The sequence below is a fragment of the Schistocerca nitens genome, chromosome 6, assembly GCF_023898315.1.
Source record: "Schistocerca nitens isolate TAMUIC-IGC-003100 chromosome 6, iqSchNite1.1, whole genome shotgun sequence".
Taxonomy (NCBI): Eukaryota; Metazoa; Arthropoda; class Insecta; order Orthoptera; family Acrididae; genus Schistocerca; species Schistocerca nitens.
The window spans coordinates 573886545-573908858 of record NC_064619.1 but is presented as its reverse complement, the minus strand read 5'-3'; the positions used below and the strand labels follow the sequence as shown (position 1 = coordinate 573908858).

General features: G+C 41.4%; 1 protein-coding gene across 1 annotated transcript in view; it reads left to right on the top strand.

Annotated features, from left to right (window-relative positions):
* The window catches only part of LOC126262851 (speckle targeted PIP5K1A-regulated poly(A) polymerase-like), a 193104-nt gene that overhangs the window by 24821 nt on the left and 145969 nt on the right, over positions 1-22314 (top strand). The gene's annotated exons all lie outside the window — the stretch shown is intronic.

Sequence of the window (22314 nt, the reverse complement as noted above, 5' to 3'; positions counted from 1 at the left end):
CAGTCAGGCTGAATGCCTTAGACACACTGTCCAGAGAGTGCAGCAAGTTGGAGGTTCCCTTCTGTTTTGGGGTGGCATTATGTGGGGCCGACGTACGCCGCTGGTGGTCATGGAAGGCGGCGTAATGGCTGTACAATATGTGAATGCCATCCTCCAACCTATAGTGCAACCATATCGGCAGCATATTGGCAAGGAATTCATCTTCATGGACGACAGTTCGCATGCTCATCTTGTGAATGACTTCCTCCAGGATAACGACATCGCTCGACTAGAGTGGCCAGCATGTTCTCCAGACATGAACCCTATCAGACATGCCTGGGATAGATTGAAAAGGGCTGTTTATGGACAATGTGACCCACCAACCACTCTGAGGGATCTGCTGAATCACCGTTGAGGAGTGGAACAATCTGGACCAACAGTGCCTTGGTAAACTTGTGGATAGTATGCCACGACGAATACAGGCATCCATCAAAGCAACGGGACGTACTACTGGGTATTAGAGGTACCGGTGTGTACAGCAATCTGGACCACCACCTCTGAAGGTCTCGCTGTATGGTGATACAACGTACAGTGTGTGGTTTTCATGAGCAATAGAAAGGGGAGAAATGATGTTTGTGTTGATCTCTATTACAATTTTCTGTACAGCTTCCAGAACTCTCGAACCAAGGTGATGCAAAACTTTTTTTGATGTGTGTATAAAGTTGATTAAGGTGAGCAGGAAGGATGTCACAGGTTTGGAATCAGACAAGTGCTGGTTGAGGAATGTTAAGGAGCAGACAGACCATGTACTTGGGGGATATTGGTATAGAGAGATGTAGCATCAGTGGTGACAAGCAAGGGGTGTGGTGGGAATTGGGCGGGCACAGATTTCAGATGATCTAGGAAATGGCTTTTAACCTTAATATAGGAGGGACGTTTTTGTACTATGGGTTGCAGGTGTTGATCAGCTAAGGCAGTTATACGTTGCATGGGTGCTTTGAAGCCAGCAATTATGGGACAGCCAGGGCGGCTGGGTTTGTGTATCTTAGGAAGACGGTGAAAGGTGGGGGTGTGTCATTTGGTTGGGGTAAGAAGTTCTATGGATTGACATGTTAGTCCTTGTGATGCGGGACAGAAGGTCAGTTTGACCACAGGGGTGGGATCTCGATGGAAGATGGTATACGTTGAGGTGTGAGACAACTGGTGAAGGCCTTCACTTTCATACACCCATTGATCAAATACCACAGTGGTAGATCCCTTGTCTGCTGTTGCAGAGTCTGCTCTACAATAATGACAGACCTGATCTTGGTGCCTGTTTCACCACAAGTATCATCTGGATTTTTGTCCCAGAGTCTGCTCTACAATAATGACAGACCTGATCTTGGTGCCTGTTTCACCACATGTATCATCTGGATTTTTGTCCCAGACACCAGTTTCTCAGAACTCCATAGGTGGAAATTGGCGCTAGAAGATGTCCTTGATTGTCGCCACTCACCTGACCTTAATTTATGTTTCTTTGCTCTCAGCATTACTGCATTATTTGACAGTAACTATTCCTTTTTTCATTCCCTTTTAGTTTTCTACATTTTTCATTTTCTGACATGTCTATCCCCCCCCCCCCCCCCCCCCCCCACCGCCCCCCCAACTCTGTCACATGCAATGCACTGTGCGTTTCGATCTTTAATTCATGTATGATCCTCTGTCAGTAATCTCCCTCTTGCGTATTACCCTGTCTTCCACCTTTAAGTTCTCAGGTTTTCAAACCTCCTACGGTGCAATTCCCAACAATCAGTCTTCCCTTCTCATCCTGTCCGGTAAGTGGCCAGGTGTTCTGGACGACTTCCGTGAACTCTAGCCCTTTTTCTATACTTCAGCAATCCTTTTCCTTCCTCCCTCTTCCTTCCCCTCCAACCTTTCTGCCAGAAGATACCAGACAAAAGCTTGCAAAATTGAATGCCTTTTATATGTGTGTTCCCCTCCTGCAATTGGATAAGTTGATTTTTTTGTCTCTAAGTTTACATTATATTTTAAAAAATTGATTTTTTGGGACTTTTTATATTCTAATTGTAGTTGAAGTTCTGTTGCTCTCCCAATTTTATCTACAGTTGTCTCATAAAATTTTAGTATGGGCCCTAAGACCTTGCTGGTGTGTGTCCTTGATGATATTTGTTTTATGTATTGTCCAGAACATATTTTTGTGCCATGAAAGCCTGCATTTTATGAGCTGCTGTTGTGTGTTCATTTAAAAATCAATGGAGCAATTAGTTGGCCAGAGCGTAGCGTAAGAAACAAGCCATTTTCGCACCGTGACAGCTGCTTTTGTGAGAAGTGACATAAATTTTATCTAAATAAAGGGATTCCAGATTATGTAAAAAGAAATAAATGCAGTATTATAATTATAATTTAATTAATTCTTGCAGTAAAATACACATTGTCTTTTTTTTGGTAGGATGAAAATTGTACATTTTTAAGTAAAGTAATGTCGTGTCTATTGCTTTAGTCTGCCATGGTGTTTAAGCACACATTTTTCCTTGTGGTTAAATCTGCAGAAAATGTCATACAGTGATTCACTGTTTTGTGCTCAGACCTGACTGCAAATCAGACTAATTGCATACAGGAAGAGACACTTATTTGCATTTCCCATGCTTGATCAGTAACACTGTTGTATACTGCATCATAATCTGTAGTAGTTTACGTCTGGTATCTGATTTGTTGCAGTATTGTCATCAACCAAAACAAAGTCTTGAAATTATATGTCACTAAGTTTTTTGCAGACTGCTACCACCTTACATCATCCAAACTGTAAACACGGACCTCTGTCCCTCCACGTGTCTACGACAAATAATTTATCCACGAAAAGAACCAGTGTTTGCAACTATAACGTACGCGGTAATATGGATAGATGAAACAAGCTACTCAAGAAGCAATGGCAGGAGAAAACGTATAAAAGATATGGAAATACACTAGCATTCAGAGCCACTGGCTGCTTCTAGCAGAGGGATTGGATGGAAAGGAAAAGGAGTGGAGAAAAAGTAATGGGTAGGTTTAGGAAGTAGGAAGAGTTACACATAAGTTACCCATATCACCCAGAACACCAGATTGGGGAGGACTTACTGGATGGGATGAGGAAGAAAGGCTTACTTATGATAACTGCAGTGGACTGGATTTGAAAATCTGGGAGCTTAAGGGGCTCCGGAACGCCCTATACTTGCAATGTTAAAATAACGCTTATAAATTACATCTTTCCTCACAAAGTATTTGAGGTAGGAAGTTGAACTTTTTACAGATTATTTATTGGAATATGGCTACAACTTAACAAGGGGATTTTACAAAATTTTAGTTCAGTTATTAAAGATGATTTTTTTTCAATTGTAATGAAAATTCACAACATTTTTTTGCAATTTTTTATTTATATATTCAAAAATATAAAGTTTTTTTGGAAAAAGGCTGTGTTAAATTATACAGAAGGTACTGTGTAACATTTACTGAAAGTTTGAAACAAATATGTTTGGAAGATCCTTAGAAAACATGTAATTAGTATGAGAAAATAAAAGTTTTGGGAATCGAGCGACAAAGATTGGATTAACTTTTTAGTGCATTCCATGTCCATAGGATGGATTATCTTCATCCTCTGCAAACTCCTCCTCCAGCTTCCTCTTGTTCCTCCTCCTGTTTACTCTTGCTTGTATTTCTAGACTCTTTACAGCCCTGTCTGCAGCCCGAAGGCGTTCCTTGTCTAAAGCAAGCATCGCTCGTACCATGTTAGAACCTACCTTCATTCCCATATTTCTAAATACCTTTGGCTTTCCAACATTTCTCCTTTTCTTAAAAGCCTTCAGAGGATTTCTAATAACTTTACTTTTATTCATTATTATACTTCAACAAAACAGAGACTCAAGAAACAGAATTAATTACGAATATTTTCGAGATAACGACAGAGTAAATAAACATGAAACAATCGACAATCACACCAGCGCTATATATTGAACCATCACAGGTTAGCCACAACACATACTTTATCTCACATCACTAAAATGTACCTGATGAACACGGACGTTAATAATAACACCATTTGACAGCAGTTTAACAGCACCACAGTGGGTCACGCCCATGTAGAACACATTTCAAAAAAAATTTAAAAATAGTTGTAGTCTTCGGAATTGAATAAATTATATATCTATTAAAAGGTAATAGTCTGCAGATTCAGAAAACGCAAAAAAGTAAAAATTGAACTTTTCATGATTTTGAGCCTTTCCAGAGCCCCTTAAAGGTGGAATAGTGGGTATAAGCAAGACAGAGATTGCCGAAAACACATAAGATCATTGGAAAACTAAGTAGACAGGTGTCAAGGCTGGGGAAAAAATGGACAGTTGAAAATAAGCACAGGTTATATATGGCCCGGAACAAACAGGAAATCCGGGAAAAGCCCAGAAATTTTTTCTTATGAAAAAAAATCAGGGAGAAACTCAATAATTTTTTATAATTCTGGGAATTTTTTCTCATTTCAGTTTTCGGTTAAATTAATGTAATGTTGACTGGTATGAACTGATACTCTAACAAAGAATTTTACTTCAGCATGCTACTGCACAGCAATACTGCAGGAACAACACATAAACTAGAGAATAACACCTAAATAAAACTTAAGTTGCAAAGAAAATGCACCATTTACAACAACAAGACATATTATGCATACAAGCCAACAGCATAATGTGTCAAAGGCTATAGGATAAATACTAAGCAATTCTTTGTAACAACAAATTGCTTTTGATGCACATGACGTCACATCTGTTTACACTTCTAGCAGTTCTTGGGAAAATATTGCAAATCGTGTTATGAGAAGTGTTACCATCAAAGTAAATTTCCTTTTACTCAAGATGAATTGTGCTATATATGAGAATGTACAATGAATGTCTCAAATCAAGAAGTGTTTGACTTTCATGCAAAACATAACACTTTGAGTACCACCCACTCAGAAAAACTTCAGGCCCAGAAGAGAAGCAATTTATGCCCTTATTTAAAATTTTGCTGGCACGTTTTTTTTAATGTATCTTGAAGGGTAATACATGCTAAAAAGGACCAACCTTCAATATTAGGTTTTCATATTTATTTTAGGCCTTTCATAGATCACAAATTATACAAAAACAATGGGAAAGAGTACCACTATCCTTAAAAAAAGTGTGAGGAGAGTTCTTGAGCAGTTTCACACATAATAGACGTTTCTATGGAAAACCCGAAGTGCTCCATGGAACTTGTATTCAGCCAGGTAACCCACAAAAAGTTCTGCACATAGCAGTGAAATTTATAATCGTGCACGTAAGAAATATTCAGTTGTTGCAGTTTAAGGTGTGCTCTTAGGGTCTTGCTTAATCCCACCCTTGGTGGGGGGAAAAACAGCAACAAATTTTTGATGACCAATATTGTAAGTGAAAACTTAGCTTTAGTGCATGTATATTAATTTAAATCATTAACTTTTTGTACCTGTGTGTTTGCGCTACTTAACAGTGATGTTGCTGTTGGCTGACTACATCATGTGTCCTATGCTCTGAATATGTGCTGTCATTGGCTGACGAGATTGCAATCTCAATTTCAGTGCTTCGGAAGCTACTGTGCTGTATGTGGTGGAATTTATATTTCTACTTTCAGAATACAAAAATATACAATGTACATGTTACCATGCAACAAAGAGCTTCCCAAAACACGTTGTTTTTTGTTGGGTTTTGTTTCCTAAAGCGCCAAAAAGTTCTACGTCAACGTATAAAATTTTTACCACTCAAAGGATTGAGAAGTTATACAGCTGCAGTGGATAGCATACTCCCACCCAGGAAGAAGTGTATTTTGGATTTTTTTTTCTTGTCCTCATACACCCTGAAACAACAAAAAATAAAGGGGTACAAAGACAAGGAATAGTTGCTGAAAAGAAATGGTAAGACAACGGAAATTAAGATAAATTTAGGCCAAGTGTATAGTGAGAACCAAGCATGTATTGTAAAGCCAGTTCCCACCTGTGTGGGTCTGAGAAGCTGCTGTTGGTTAGGAGAATCCAGATGGTATGTGTTGTGAAGCAGGCTCTGATGTCATGACTATCTTGTTGTAGAGTTTGCTCTGCAACAGGGTATTGTACGTTAACAGTATACATCATTTGTCTATGCCCATTCATCCTCACAGATGAAATGGAGGTCATCATATCAATGTATCAATGTAGAAGGCCAAACAGTGTTTCCACAACAGCTGGCACACAATATGTTTAGTTTCCCAGGTGGCACTCCCTTTGACAGTGTATGTTCTACCAGCCATGGGCTGGTGTAGGTAGTCGCAGGAGGGTGCATTGGGCAAGTCTTACAGTGGGAATGGGCATACGGGGAGGAGCCATAGCCGCAGGAAATGGGTGCAGAAGGAGCAAAGGATCTAACTAGGATATTGCAGAGATGGGGAGGGGGCCTATTCTAGGTGTGGTGGGCAAAATCAGACAAAGTGGGTCATAATTTAGAGTATGACTTTGGTAACTGATTAACAAGTTCAAGCCAGGATAATACTGGCACTGTATGATGACAGGTGTGTTGCTAAGTTGTTGGTTGGAGGCATCGGCATCACTAGGATTGGATGTGGTGGCCTGAGAAATCTGCTTTTGAACTAGGCTGATGGGATAATGCACAAGGAATGCTGAGATGAGAATGGTGGTGTATAGCTGTAAAGAGTTTGCATGTGAACAAAAACATTTGCCTCAAATGCTAATGATGTATGAGAAGAAGGATATTTTTCATGTGCATCCAGGATATTTTTAAGTTATATTCCGATATGTCGTCCGACAACCCTTCAGCCATTCTCATGGCGAGTCTCTTGTAGATTTTTAAATCACTTTACACACTGTGGAGTATATGCACATGCGTCATACAAATACCTGATACGTGTGTGTTTACTACATAATGTGTAAAGTGATGTAAAAACTTGTAAGTGACTCGTCTTGAAAAAAGCTGAAAGATAATCAGCTGAAATATTGAAACATGAATTAAAAATATCCCGGATGAATGCCCAAAAAATGATAGAATATTCTGTCTGCTGGGAAAAATGTCAAGAAACCAAGGGGCTGTAGACTTAGCGATGTTAGGAAAGCCCTCTCCAGGCAAGCCCTGGAAAAATTAGTGCAGTAACCTCTCCCCCAGGGCCATATGCCTGATGTTTGTTTGTGTCTGTCCCTCAAATGTAGAATTGTTCATGGGTAAGTATAAAGTTGATTAGTTATTTTAGTCATGGCTGTAATTTTCAGCAAATAAATTTTTATTACCTTTACCAGTTTTGACAAATTAATTTGTCATCTTCGGAAGCCTATGAAATTAGATATATTATAAATCTTTAGGCCTTGGCTGTACCCTTATGTGAAGTATAAAAAGTATATAACAGAAACTTAGTTTAGCAGACAGTTGATATCTTCTTTATAGATGGATAATGCCATGGTATGTTCCCAAAATTTACCTATTGCATGTGATTATTTTTAATGCTGTTCGACAATTTACAATAGCTGAATCTCATCTATGTATATGTTGTGCTAACAGCAAGGAACATATATAAAAGCAAACACACAAAATATAACCAAGGCATATAAAGAAGTTATATATTACATTTGAAAAAACATGACACACCGTTCTAATATATGAAATGGATGGGCTAATTTTCACATTTTATAAGAGATGATATGCAATGAAAATAGTGTCGTTCAACAAATCTTTTGAAGTTAGGTGAGAACGTTTATATATTTCAGATTCCTCTAAAAGGTTCATTTTGTAGCCTGTGTCAGTAATATGTAAAATTTTCATATTGAACAAGGATGGGGGAGGGAGGGTGTGTTCCTCTGTTTTGAGATGTTCTGGGAAAGTTGATGTATATGAATTCTTGCTATCTTTGTTGAGCAAGTTCTCCCTGTCTGCCCTATATAAAATCTTGGACATTTATTACATAGTGTTTTATATAACCCATATTTTATATTGTATTTTATATACTCCAGATGTGAGAAATTTGTGAGTTGTAGGTTTCTCATTGTGTATAAAGAGCAACTTGGTGGTGAAGGATCCACTTTTGTGAGCACTTGCTCAACAAAAATGGCAAGAATTTGTATATGTCAACTTTTGCAGAACACCCAAAAACAGACACACACTCTTCCTTCCCCATGCTTGCTTAATATCGAAATTGTACATGTAACTGACAAGAGCTACACAATGAATCTTTTAGAAGAATTTGAAATATGTAAATATCCTACTTAAATTCAAAAGATTTGTTGAAGGTCCAACTTGCATTGAAAAACAGATACTATTTTGATTGCTTATCATCTCTTATAAAATGTGAAAATCAGCCCACCCGTTTCATATATTAGAATTGTGTGTCTTGTTTTTTCAATTATGTTATATATAACATCTTTATATGCCTTGGTTGTATTTTGTGTGTGTGCTTTTATATATGTTTCTTGCTGCTAGCATGACAGATACATAGATGTGATTAAGTTATTGTAAATTGTCAAAGAGCATTTAAAACAAACACATACAATATGTAAATTTCTGAACATACCATGGCATTATCTTCTATGAAGAAGATATTGACTGTTTGTTAAACTAAGTTTCTGTTGAAACTTCCTGGCAGATTAAAACTATGTGCCCGGCTGAGGCTCGAACTCGGGACCTTTGCCTTTTGCGGGCAAGTGCTCTACCAACTGAGCTACCTGAGCACGACTCATGCCCCGCCCTCACAGCTTTACTTCTGCCAGTACCTCGTCTCCTATCCTCCAAACTTAACAGAAGCTCTCCTGCTCTCCTTTCTTTCAGGAGTGCTAGTTCTGCAAGGTTCGCAGGAGAGCTTCTGTTAAGTTTGGAGGGTAGGAGACGAGGTACTGGCAGAAGTAAAGCTGTGAGGATGGGGCGTGAGTCGTGCTTGGGTAGATCAGTTGGTAGAGCACTAGCCCGCGAAAGGCAAAGGTCCCGAGTTCGAGTCTCGGTCCGGCACATAGTTTTAATCTGCCAGGAAGTTTCATATCAGCGCACACTCCGCTGCAGAGTGAAAATCTCGTTCTAAGTTTCTGTTATACACTTTTTATGCTTCACATAATTGTATAGCTGTGGTTTAAAGATTTATAATATTCCTAATTTTTTAGGCTTCCAAAGATGAAAAATTAATTTGCCAAAAGCAGTAAAGATAATAAAAATTTATTTGCAACTGATGACTGATTCTCAAGCACATGGCTATTTTGATCATGTCGAGACTCATCAAACACTGAATTCTTCCTCTGCTGTTATTTACACTAGGCTGCTCTTATCAGGGTGTCATTGCAGTCCATCGGATGCTGAAAAAAGTAGATGCCTCCTTTGTGCCCACACATACTCTCTTTCTCACTTTTGATAGAGTGGTTCTTCCATCAGAAATCAAAGCAGGTTATGAAGTTATCACAATCAGACCGTATATTCCGAACCCAATGTGCGACTACCAGTGTCATCGTTACAACCGCAGTTGACAGTCCTGTCAACACACAACCAAATGTGTCACCTATGATGGTAAGGATGCTCATGAGGGCAATTGTCCGCCTCCTCTCCGCTGCATCAACTGTAGTGGCAACCATGCCACCTTCTTCCGCAATTGTCCTATGTATCTCAATGAGTGGGCTGTCCAGGAGATCCGAGTGAAGGAAAAAGTGTCTTATGCAGTCACCCACAAGTTGTTGGCCAGTTGGAAACCCTGTGTTCTACCATCTGGCACCTACAGTCATCTCGCTCCACGAAGGACATGGCCAAGCTGACATGTGACCTCAAATTTAGCACCACTGTTGCGAAGTCACCCAGTGTCATGGCAGCATCCATGTCTCCTCCAGCTGTGCAACATGCCACCAAACATTTGCCTCCCTGGGCGAAGTCACCTGCCACACAACTGGCAGGCCAGAAAGGACAGAAGGAATACTCCTGCAAAGACTCTGATGTCCCTCCAGCCACCCAACATCTGAGTCTTCCTCTGCCAACCAGAAAGGCTCCAAGAAGTGAAACAAAGGCAAACGGTCTTCTCCTTTGCCGACTCGATGGACCTTTTCGACAGTGTTGCCACGAGATACCTTCACTCGGCTGACCTCCGTGTTGCTGGTGCGCACCACCAACTGTTTCTCTGCCCTGGACTCCACAGGCCAACAGAAAGAGAATGACAACACTTCTGTAGACCTCATGAAGAAGGATCCTCCTGCTTGTGTGCCCTGTAGCAGCGAGTTTTCGAAGGCTGGCACTCTGTAGCCACTGAGGTGACACCCCTTCATTTTTTCCTTATCATGACTCTCCTGCGATGGAACGTTTGCGGTCTTCAATGCAAAAAAGGGGATTTATGGTTGCTCTTAGAGTCTTAGTGTCCAGTTATTCTCTGCCTTCAGGAAATAAAATTGCATCCCCATGACTACTTGGAGCTCTCGCATTTCTTCCCTATCTGTTTTGATCCCCCCACCCCTCCACCGAGGATGACATTCCATTTCATGGGGGAGTCATGCTGCTCATACGGGCAGACGATCATTGTCAACTCATCTCCCTTTCTACCCACCTTCAAGCTGTTGCAGTTCACCTTCTCCTTCCTCACCTGACCTTTTCCCTTTGTATCGTTTACATCCCTCCGTCATTTGATGTCACCAGGGAATATTTCCTCCAGCTTATTGGACAGCTACCTCACCCCTTTCTGCTGCTTGGTGACTTTAATGCGCACCATTCTGTTTGAGGTTCTCCCAGAACCTGTCCGAGAGGTGCCCTCTTGGCTGAACTTCTCTGAGAGGTGCCCTCCTGGCTGACCTTCTCGATCAGCTTACCCTCCTCTGCCTTAATACAGGAGCACCCACATTCCTTCCAGACTCCACGCACACCTATTCCCCTGTGGAACTACCCTTCTGCACTGCTCAGTTTGCATATTGCCTTGAGTGGTCCGTTGTCTCTGACATATACTACAGCGACAATTTCCCATGCTATCCATTTGCTGACTCCTACCCCACTTATGTGCACATTCAAATGGCAGATTACTAAGGCTGACTGAAGGCTTTACTCCTTCCTGGCGACCTTTGAAGTATGACATTTCCCCAGTTGTGATGACCGGGTAGAATATCATACAAACGTTATCCTTACCGCCACAGAACATTCCATTCCTCACACTTCCTCTTTGATGACACTGTGTCCTGGTCCCTTGGCGGACTGAGGTGTGCCGCAACACAAGTCGTGCATGGAGACGTGCTCTCTGCAATTTTAACTATCATCCTGCGATGGCAATCCGCATTAATTATAAACAGTTGCATGCGAAATGTCGTCGCAGTCTCCGGGATAGCAAAAAAAGCTAGCTGAATTTCATTCCCTAGTTATTTTAACACTTCTGCTCCCTCTTCTGTTGTGTGGGCCAACCTCTGACAGCTTTCTGGGACCAATATCCGTTCCCCAATTTTCGGCCTGGCACAGCCTGGCAGTAGCATACAATGTCATTGTGGACCCTGTTGCTATCTCAAATTCCTTGGGTCATCATTTTGCGCAAATTTTGAGTTCCTGAGTGGAAGAGGCTCGGGCGATACCCTTGCTTTCTCAAAATTGAGAGTGCTACAATGCCATGTAGCTAGATCGTGCTCTCACTTCATCACGATCCTCCCCCCAGGGCCAGATGATGTTTACATTCAGATTTTGCAGCACCTTTCTCTTGTTGGTAAGCACTTTCTGCTTTAAATGTACAACTGCATCTGGACAGAGGGCACATTTTCCAGACACTAGTGTGAAGCCACTGTCATACCTAAAATGTATGATTCGTGCCCGGCTGGTATGCTGGCTTGAGTCTCACAATTTACTAACCACTGTACAATGTGGATTTCTAGTGCACTGTTCTGCAGTTGATCATCTCATAACTGTGTCCACCCATGTTGTGAATGGTTTTCTGCGGAAATCTGACTGTGGCCGTGTTTTTTGATTTGGAGAAAGCCCAAGACACCTCCTGGTGGACTGGTAACCTCTGTACACTCTAAACACAAGGCTTCCAGGGCTGCGTGCCCTGTTTCCTTCAGGAATTTTTAAAAGACCGAGTTTTCAAGATACATGTGGGTCCTGCCTTGTCAGATACATTTCTCCAGAAAAACAGTTTGCCTCAGGGTTCCGTCATGTGTGTCTCTTTACTACTGTCATTAACTCTACAATGGCTTGTCTCGTGCTGGGCATCTCCAGCTCCCTTTTCTATGATGATTTTGTCATCTGTTGCTGTTCTCCAAGGACTTGTCTCATTGAGCGGCGTCTTAAGCAATGTTTCAATCATCTTTACTCATGGAGCACCAACAATGGCTTTCGTTTTTCCACAGACAAGACCGTTTGTATGAATTTCTAGAGCGCAGTTGGTTTCTTTCACCGTCTTTATTTTTTGGGCCTGTTGCTCCTCCATTCGTTGAAACTACAAAATTCCTGGAGCTTATGCTTGATAGGAAACTTTCTTGGTCCCTCAATGTCATGCATGTCCTCAGTGGTACTTCCTGGGGAGCAGACTGAATCACCCTCCTCCATTTGCACCAACCCTTGTATGTTCGAAACTAGACCATGAGTGTGCGTCTGCAAATTTCACACTAGCCTTCCATTGGAACACCATGCGCAAAGCTGGTTGTCTCAACCTTCCCGCTAGAGTAACCTCTTCAACATGATGAATCAGGCGTCCAGGCATGCGCACTGAATGCAGCTGGTTCTCCTTCCTGTTGCTTTCTGAAGTTTCTCTAAGGGTAACCATTATTCATTGTACATTTAACTGGCAACAATTAATAGGCCCCCACTCTTTAACATTTTGCTCTTCTTGTCGCAGGACAAAGCAGGTTTCCCAACAGGTGAAGTGAGTCCCACTAACTCAGTTTCCAATTTCTGTTTCAATGAAGTTACTGGTTAGAGGGGACACTCTGAATCCTCTCTGGTCCCTGTCTATCCTGTACAGGATGCCAAGATCTACCACTGACACCACTTGCATTCTCGTGGACGTGTAGTAATAGATCCCGTATTTCCTGCAGAGGAGACAGGATTCACAGGAGAGGATAGTAGTTGAGACAGTTTTAGTAATGCTGGTACATAACTCCCAGGAGTTCTCCCAATACGGTGATTTCCAGCAGCTCCAATCATTTGACAGTAGTCAGGGCGATTTCCAGCTACTTACGAATGTCAACTAACTCATCCCATGTTTGAGAAGAACATTCACAATGGGGCTGAAGAACATTCACAAAGGGGCTGCACTATGGCTAGTGCAGTGTATTGAAGAATAGTAAACAAATAAATTTGAGCCTGTTGTTTATCTTTTAATCTGTTGAGCTGAAATATTATTATTTCCCTGTAAGAACTGAAGCATTTAATACACAAAGTGAGATTTCTGTTAAGTCAACTGAAAACCTGTGGTAAAAATTACCAATTTCCTAAAACTTTTGAGATTATACTTGCCAACAAATTCAAAAATAGGGTTAATTTGTGATAAATGTAGATAATATGCACTAAGGAAAAACTGTATGTAACACAATATGTTAGTTATAACATGCTATAGTAACAAAATCACAAATGTTGATTTACTATGAAATAGCTTATGCAGATGACAATGATAACTTTCAAAAATTCTCAAAAATTTATGTTTACTCCCCTAGATATGTACTGAAATTTGGAGTGAACTATTCTTTGACAGTTCCTGTAAATGACAAATGGTGGTTTGCTGCGAAATAAGTTATGCTCCGTACTCCTAACTCGTGAAAACTTTCAAAAACATAATTTTGTAAACATCTGAAAATTCAGAAAAAGAAACCATTTCTCACGCATTGTACAATAATTTATGAGACAATTGTTATAGAATAAGGATAGACCTACTGTTGTCAGAAAATTCTAAAAGAGCATGACTTAAGTTTAGACCTACAACTAACAATAATAGTAAGAGTTTATTGCAGCACTCGAAAATATTCAAAATTTCACGGTATATCATGACACAAACAAATATTACACAATCAAAGAAAGGTTATGCAAAACAGTGTGAACAGTAAAATAAAATATTAGAATTTATAGATTTGAATCAGCACTTGAATATCAGACAAGCAGTCTCACGTAAAGGAAACTTAGGAGCTCAACTTTTATATGTAAATAAATGTGTGAATTGCATGGACGTTTTTACTCGGATGTTTCTGTAACAGTTTCTATACTAGCTTGCCGAACATGAACACTGCTGCATAAGTTTATATGTATCAAAACTGTTAAAATTGTACAGCACCAACCAAAAACATCTGCTTGGAACTGCAGACATATACTGTCTGGGGGAGAGCCACCTGGGAAAGGAGACATGTCATGTACCAGCTGCTATATTATCTATGATGAACGCCAGTTTGTCAGTAAAGAGAGTGTACAAAGACAGAGGGTGTAAACAGGCAGCACACAATATCCTGTTGTGGAACGCACTCTACAACAGGAAAGTCGTGACCATGGTGCCTGTTTCAACACCCATGCCATCTGGAGTCTGCCTCCCAACACGTTTCTCAGAACTTTGCTGGTGGGAACTGGCTTTACAATGTGTGCTGGATTCTCTCCATCCACTGGGCCTAAATTTACATTAATTTTTGTTGTCTGATAATTTTTTTTCAGCAGCTATTCCTATTCTTTGTTCTCTTTCATTTCTTATTATTTATTTTTCCATCTGTCTGTTTTTTCTTGGCCCTGACACTGGTCTACCATATGTAATGACGTAGCTTTTCGCTGCCCTTATTGACTATGTCACAGTATTTTTTCAGTAACCTTTGTCTTGCTTATTATCATGTGTTCTACCTGTAAGCTCTCAGATTTTCACATCTTGTCCAGTGCAGGTACCAACAGTAATTTCCTTCTCATCCTGTCCAGTAAGTCTTCCCAGATTTCTGTAACACTTCCCATTTCCTAAACTTGGCAGTCTTTTTCCTTCATCCTTCTTTACTTCCCTTCAACCCTTCTGCCAGAAGAAGGGACCTCTGGCTCCAAAAGCTCACAGTTTTCCACATATATCATGTGTTCTCCCTTGCTGCTACTTGATGACTATATTTTTTTAGTTTTAAAACTTTTTGTAAACAACTGCCTACTGCCTTCTAATACAATCAGCAAATTTCAGCCCATGTATCCACTGACATATAAGACAAATTCATGTACGGGAATTGCAGGACACTGAATTCCTGAATGCACTGAGTTTTATTTCAACTTTGTGTGATGCTGTGAAATGTCATGTCTTCAAAAATTGTTTCCAAGAGGCTAGAATATTTTTACATGTTTACAACTTGAAAATTTGAGAAAATGATTTTTTAGTCTAACTGAATAACTGTTTTTTACAACATGTCTGTATCATAAAAAACTATTTCAGAGAGACTAGAATTTTTTAGCTCTGTTTGTCAGTCAACAAAAGCAAAATGAGGATAATGGAATGTAGTCGAATAAAGTCGGGTGATGTTGAGGGAACTAGATTAGGAAATGAGACACTTAAAGTAGTAAAGGAGTTTTGCTATTTGGGGAGCAAAATAACTGATGATGGTCGAAGTAGAGAGGATATAAAATGTAAACTGGCAATGGAAAGGAAAGCGTTTCTGAAGAAGAGAAATTTGTTTACATCGAGTATTGATTTAAGTGTCAGGAAGTCGTTTCTGAAAGTATTTGTATGGAGTGTAGCCATGTATGGAAGTGAAACATGGACGATAAATAGTTTGGACAAGAAGAGAACAGAAGCTTTCAAAATGTGGTGCTTCAGAAGAATGCTGAAGATTAGATGGGTAGATCACATAACTAATGAGGAGGTATTGAATAGAATTGGGGAGAAGAGGGGTTTGTGGCACAACTTGACAAGAAGAAGGGACCAGTTGGTAGGACATGTTCTGAGGCATCAGGGGATCAACAATTTAGTATTGGAGGGCAGCGTGGAGGGTAATAATCGTAGAGGGAGACCAAGAGATGAATACACTAAGCAGATTCAGAAGGATGTAGGTTGCAGTAAGTACTGGGAGATGAAGAAGCTTGCACAGGATAGAGTAGCATGGAGAGCTGCATCAAACCAGTCTCAGGACTGAAGACCACAACAACAACATCAGTCTCTTGAAACTTTTGGGAAAATGCCTTTCAGTATAACTGGATAAATGTTTTACAGTGTGGATGTATTGTAAAAAAAGTTGTCCAGTTAAACTACAAAACCATTTTTCCAAAAATTTCAAGAAAGATTATAAACATACCTAAAAAGGTATTGCCTCTTGGAAACAGTTTTGATGACATGACATTTCATAGCATACCACACAGTTGAAATAAAACTCAGTGCATCCAGAAATTCAGTGACTTTAGATTCCAGTATGCGAATTTGTGTTATATATCAGTGTACAAGGTGCTTTTATAAGAAGCTTTATTTGATCATTTTGTGATCAAATACTTTTACGATGTGAAAAATTTTCATTCGTTCTTTCATGTTTATCATTGATTTGTGTAGTGATTGGCATAGGTTCCACACCTGAGATCTGGACATGTAGTTGTAAGGTGAGCCTTAGAAGTCTACAGATGTTAGTACTGTTAGAGGCTTATGGACGCATAAGCACCCTCTCCTCTGTGTGCTCTACCAGCCAGCCGACAGTTCATATAGTTGGGCCTGGCCAACCTCACCCTCAGTTACATGTTGACATTCTGACTAGGATTATCGGACTAGTGGTGTAGCCACTCTACTGCAAGTGTCTTCTTGTACAAGTTATTCTAGATATAGTAAATTGTTGTGTCTGTCATTGTCTTTGTGTACTTGTGGTTAGAATGCATTGGTGGTGAGTAGGATTGTATTTTCATGTGTTTTTCATTGTGCAGTTGTTTTTCGCATTTTGTTGTGGCGTGGAGACTCTGCTTCAAACATTGGTGCAACAGAAGGACCTCATCATGTTCATGCAATAGGCTTCGCTGGCATGCTGTCTAAATCTTCTTCTTAGCCTCTGTTTACTTCTCTGTTCCTGCCCTTTGATGAGGTGGCAGAAGATTGAGAAGCGTACAAACACCGCCTATGGCAACATTTCCACACGTTCCACACAATAAATGCAGAGGTATGTCATGCGCTGTTTTTGTCATGGATATCTCCCAACTTGTATCAGCTGTTGTGGCAGTTGGCCCCCTTGAAGGAAGCTTCCTTCTTGTTTGACAGTTTATGTTCATCGTTGTCTTCCTATCATCTGTGCCACACACATGTTGTGGCAGCTAGGGTTGAATTCTACCAACACAAGAAGCAGCCCCATCGGTCTTATCAGGACTGGGCCGTGACCCTCCATGGCCTTAGTCACAAGTGCCATTTTTTTACAGCCAAGTCAAGAGAATGATATGCAGACATCACGGTTCACGACATTGTCATTTGCTCTGTCCCTGATAAGGAAGTCAGGCAACATGAAGTCGGGCAACATGCCCTCCAGATAGAGAACCATTCCATCAAAGAGGTTTTGTCAATCACCCAGTCATATGAGGCCTTAAACGCTACTGGTCAGCAGCTGGAAGTGTAGTGCAATGTCATGGTGGTACAGGGTAACTCATCTGCATCCACTTCTTCCAGGGGGGAAAACGTAGCGGTATTGGAAGCTGACCAATCCAGTAGTTTCCTCACAGTGTGTAAACAGCATTCCAGCTGCTTCTCATTGTTGTCATCATGTGCGTCTTGCTACTCCCTGCACGACAAATCAGAATTTCACCAGCATTGGGCTGTCTGTTGTTCGTGTCAGAAAGAAAAGGCCACATTGCGATAGCCTGTCATTCATCTGCACAGAACACAGCATCAGAGAATGTGGATATGGATATCCAGGAACCAGTGCAGCAGTTTTCCTGCTTGATATGCAAACATATCCGCTGTTGCTGGTAAAAAGGCGGCACCAGGGCCGAAATTGCCTATAAATCAGTGACAGCCTGTTACCACTATTGTTATCTCCAATTCTAGTTCAGCAAACCTTTTTGGGTTTAATGCCTTTCAGGCCTTTGGCTTTTTAGTCATGGATTCCATATAGTTGATATCTGCCGAAGTACCCTTTCAATCATTGGAATCTCTATGCTCAAAATTTCAGAAGATCTTTGTGAAGGGACTAGGCCATTCTTCTCTTGTCATTGTGGAGAAACTGTCTGGTAGATTGCGACTTTGCAGTGGTTTTAAGATCACTGTGAATTCCCAGTCTGCGGTCGACATATACCAGTAGCCATGTCAGGCTGAACTGTTCACATGCTTTCCAGGGGTCAGTGCTTCTACAAACTTGATCTTTCTGAAGCATATCACCAGTTACCTTTGGATGAGGAGTCCAAGCATATCATGGTTCATAGTACGCCTTTCAGCCTATATCAATACCAACAGTTGATGTTTGGGTTGCAAATGCCCCGCAAGTTTTCAGTGCTATCTGGAACAGGTCACATCCACTGTTCTGCACTGTTTCAACTATTTGAATGACATTGTTGTTACCGGTTGCACTACGAGCAATCACCTGCAAAATCTAAGGGGCCTTTCCTCGAGAACTCCAGGCCATGGGTATTTGTTACAATCTGCAAAAATCCAAATTTTTAACCGATGTCTTGAGTATCTGGGCCACACCATCTTGTGGCAGGGCATCCGACCCATGGAGAGTCTTGTTAGGGCCGTTACGAACCTGCTACGCCTATCGTCGTTGCAAAAACTGCAGGCTTTCCTGGGTAAAATTGCCTGTTACTGCCGGTTCATTCCCAGGGCGTCGACCGTAGCATTCTCCACCTCATCTTCAGCAATGGTGCTTCCTTTGTCTGGCCTCCTGCAAGCTACCAGGCCTTCACCATGCTGAAGGAATATCTCAGGTTGGCAATGTCTCTAGAGATACTTTTGACCCTGGGAAACCATTGGTTTTGGCTAAGGATGCCTCACAGTATGGAATGGGAGCAGTCCACTCCCATCAGAATGCAGACAGCTCAGAGCAGCCACTGCTGTTTGCATCCAGAACTCTCAGTCCAGCGTGCCTCCACTACTCTCAGGTTGAGAAGGAGGCTCTGGCTATTGTGTATGCGGTCACCAAATTTCATGTTTTCTCATATGGCAACAATTCCAACTAATTACAGACCACAAGCTGTTAGTTTCATGACTTAGATCGTTCTCCTGGATTCCCTGATAAGGCAGGCAGCTCACAAGTTTCAGCAGTGGGCTTTGCTCCTCTCCAAGTACAATATGACATTCATTTTTGCTCCACTGATTGCCATGCCAATGTGGACACTTATCCTGGCTGCCCGTTGGCTAGAGCCATGAGTTTGATTGAGAGGAGCTCATGTGTTTTCATTTGGATATCTCCTCCTTCCAAGCAGTAGACTTGTTTCTGATCATTAGTGCCCGAGTTGCCAAGGCAACAGTGTCTGACCCCGTCCTCCAGCAAGTGGTCTGCCTTGTTCAGCAGGGTTGATCTTCTTGTCATCTAGTCCACACTTCTTATCTGCTTTATAATTAGTTTGTATTGTGCCATCGTCTCTCTGTCTTAGATGGGGTATTGTTCCTCTCCACAGAAGATGTAATGCCCAGGGTGATTATTCCTGGAAGTTTGCGGCGGGATGTCTTACAGCTGTTGCAAGAGAATCACTGGGTTGTTTCCCGCACCAAAGCTTTGGCTTGCAGATGTGTACTGGTCCGGCATTGACCAGGAGCTGGAGCACTTGGTTGTTGTGTGTCCCCAGTGCACTAGTCAGCAGGTGTCTCCCAAGGATACATTCTCCCCTTAGCTTCCAGGAACCAAGATCTGGGAACCGATCCATGTGGATTTTGCTGGTTTGTTTCTGAATGTGTTTTGACTGATTGCCATTGACATGATTTCGCATTTTCCATACATAGTCCAGTGCTCCTCAGCCACTACCAAAGTCACTAGTCAGGCCCCCTCAAAAACTTTTTGGTTACCCTCATTTATGACAATGGACATCATACTTGTCTCCGTTGTTTTGTGATTTCTGTGTGCGGTCAGGCATTCACATGTTACAATTTGTTTCTGATGACTTCTGTTGGTTCCAATAGCCCTGCTGAGAGTCTCCACTGGCACCAGCTGAGGACACTGCGCCACCATCATTGCCCATCTCTGGGTGCCTGTAGCATCAACAACAAAGAAGAAAGCCTCATGGTAAATGGTTCCTGGCTTCCCGTGCGGCAGTGAACAACCATCGCAGGTAGCAAGAGAATTCTGGATGTCCCGTCAAAACAGCTTCTGTACCTCCACATTTACATGTCCACTACACTCTCTCCATATTCTTGGGAAAGGTTTGACAATGCAGCATGATTATAAGCAGATTTAAAGCAGTTGAAAATGTCTGCAAGCCTAAAAACAAAATCAGAGTGCTTGCACAAAAAACCAAGACATGATACAGGGATCTGTACAGTAATTAATCTCACTGAGAAACATCTGGGCAAGTATACAATGGAGATCCTTGCCAAATGGCTCCAGAAATGCCACCAATAGCAGATTACAGTGGCTCCATGGAGCATGTTGCAGTTTGACTCCCCCTGGAAGCAGCAGAAGAGGTTCACTGCAACACTGTGGAGCGCTTTCCATGATGCCAGTACTAAGATTCAGCATCTCCAGAAAATAACAAGTTGCTCTGAGAACTGAGAACAAGGAAACTGTAAAAAAATGAATTCGGGAGTAAGATAATGATTCTTCTCACCGAGTCAGCTTTGCGACAAAATGTTAGAACAGAAGCAGTTGTGCCACCATGACCATATGGCCTTTCTAAGGTACACAAGGATGGCAGCCCTCCAAGACCCATAGTTGGTAATGTTGACAAGTCTACATAATAGCTGGCACGATACCTAAAACGCATTCTCGGAGACTATGTGGAGGAGTGCAAACAGCACATTCACAATTCTGCTCACTTTGTACAACACTTAAGTCAACTGCTGCTCTGGAATGCAGATATGGTCAGTTTGTTTAAGAGAGTGTCACTTTCAGAAGGGTTGGAACTAATCGTGGAAAAGTTCAATGATTGTTTCTCCGAACTTGGAAGGCACACTCTAATGTCAACTTATTTCCTGTTAGACATAAAATACTATGCATACTCTGATGTGTGGCAATTGGTAGTCCATTATAACCTGCATTGGTGAACCAGTACATGGAACACTTTGAAGCAAGGCCACTAGACTCGGCCAGGTTCAGTCCATTGTGTTTTTATTGATACATGGCTGACAAAGAGAGAGAGAGTGAATTTGTGTCCCTGGACCATTAAAAACCTATCATCTAAGTACAAAATTAACAATGGAACTTGAAAAAGAGAACCAGCTACCTTTCCTTGACATGTTATTCAACAGAAGACCAGACAGATCCCTGTGTCAGAGGTATATAGAAAATCCACACAGACTTGGAGCTGATATCATTGGCATGGGACCTCCCTGTCTCCAGTTCGAAGGGTGTAGATGAGGCAACCAATTTGACGCACAACGTGTGCTGGTAACCAGCAGGGGCATATGGTGGACGGGATCTTTACAGAGAGGGTGGAGCAGTGACCTTCGTCTCCAAGCCTCAAGCCTTCACCATCCATTCACAAAGAAATTCAGTTCTTAAGGCTCTGATCCATAGCTCAAAGACTTTCAGATAAGGAGGCCTTGTTGAAGAGATAGGAACTTACAAATAGTGTTCAGAAATAATGGGTATTCAGGTCATAAAACTGAGTAGCTGTTGCAATAAAAATAAAGAATGCCTGAGAAAGAGGTTGAGACAGAAGCAGAGGAAAAAATCTAAGAATTTTTTATCTACCTTTTGCTGGCCCAATATCCGGAAGGACTGGTGGACTCCTACAGAAATATAGCATCCAATATGTTTTGCTCCATCAACAAAGGTAAAAAGTCTTCTTCATGATGTTGAAGTCAATCTAGGTCTCCGAAAGCCAGATGTGTACTGCATTCTACGTGATATGTTGAGGTTGGCATGTGACCTCATGTGGATGAAGGAATCAGCCATTTGTGAGACAGGAGAAGGTCCTGCATCCTCACTGGCTAGTGAGTTGCTGAGGTTTACATACTCCTTTACTCGTATTGCAGAGACAGGGTTGTAGCAGATGGGAGGTTATTGCCCCTCAATGATATCAGTGGCTGCAAGTACATTGAGTTCTGCAGTCAGCATCTGCTGTCATGGGAGCCCACACAGCATATGATTGGGCAGCATTACACTATCATATTTCTTTGTCAAAGAAATTTTGTAATGTAGTAGGGAACTTTGTCAAATCTTGCCTTTCGCTTGGCCGAATACTTGGCAGTACGTCATTTCCCTAAATCATTTAAGGCAAATACTGGAATGGTTTCTTTGAAAAGCACATGGTGTGGTTTCCTTCACTGAGCTGAGCACATGCTCTGTTCTTATGATAGTGTCATTGATTG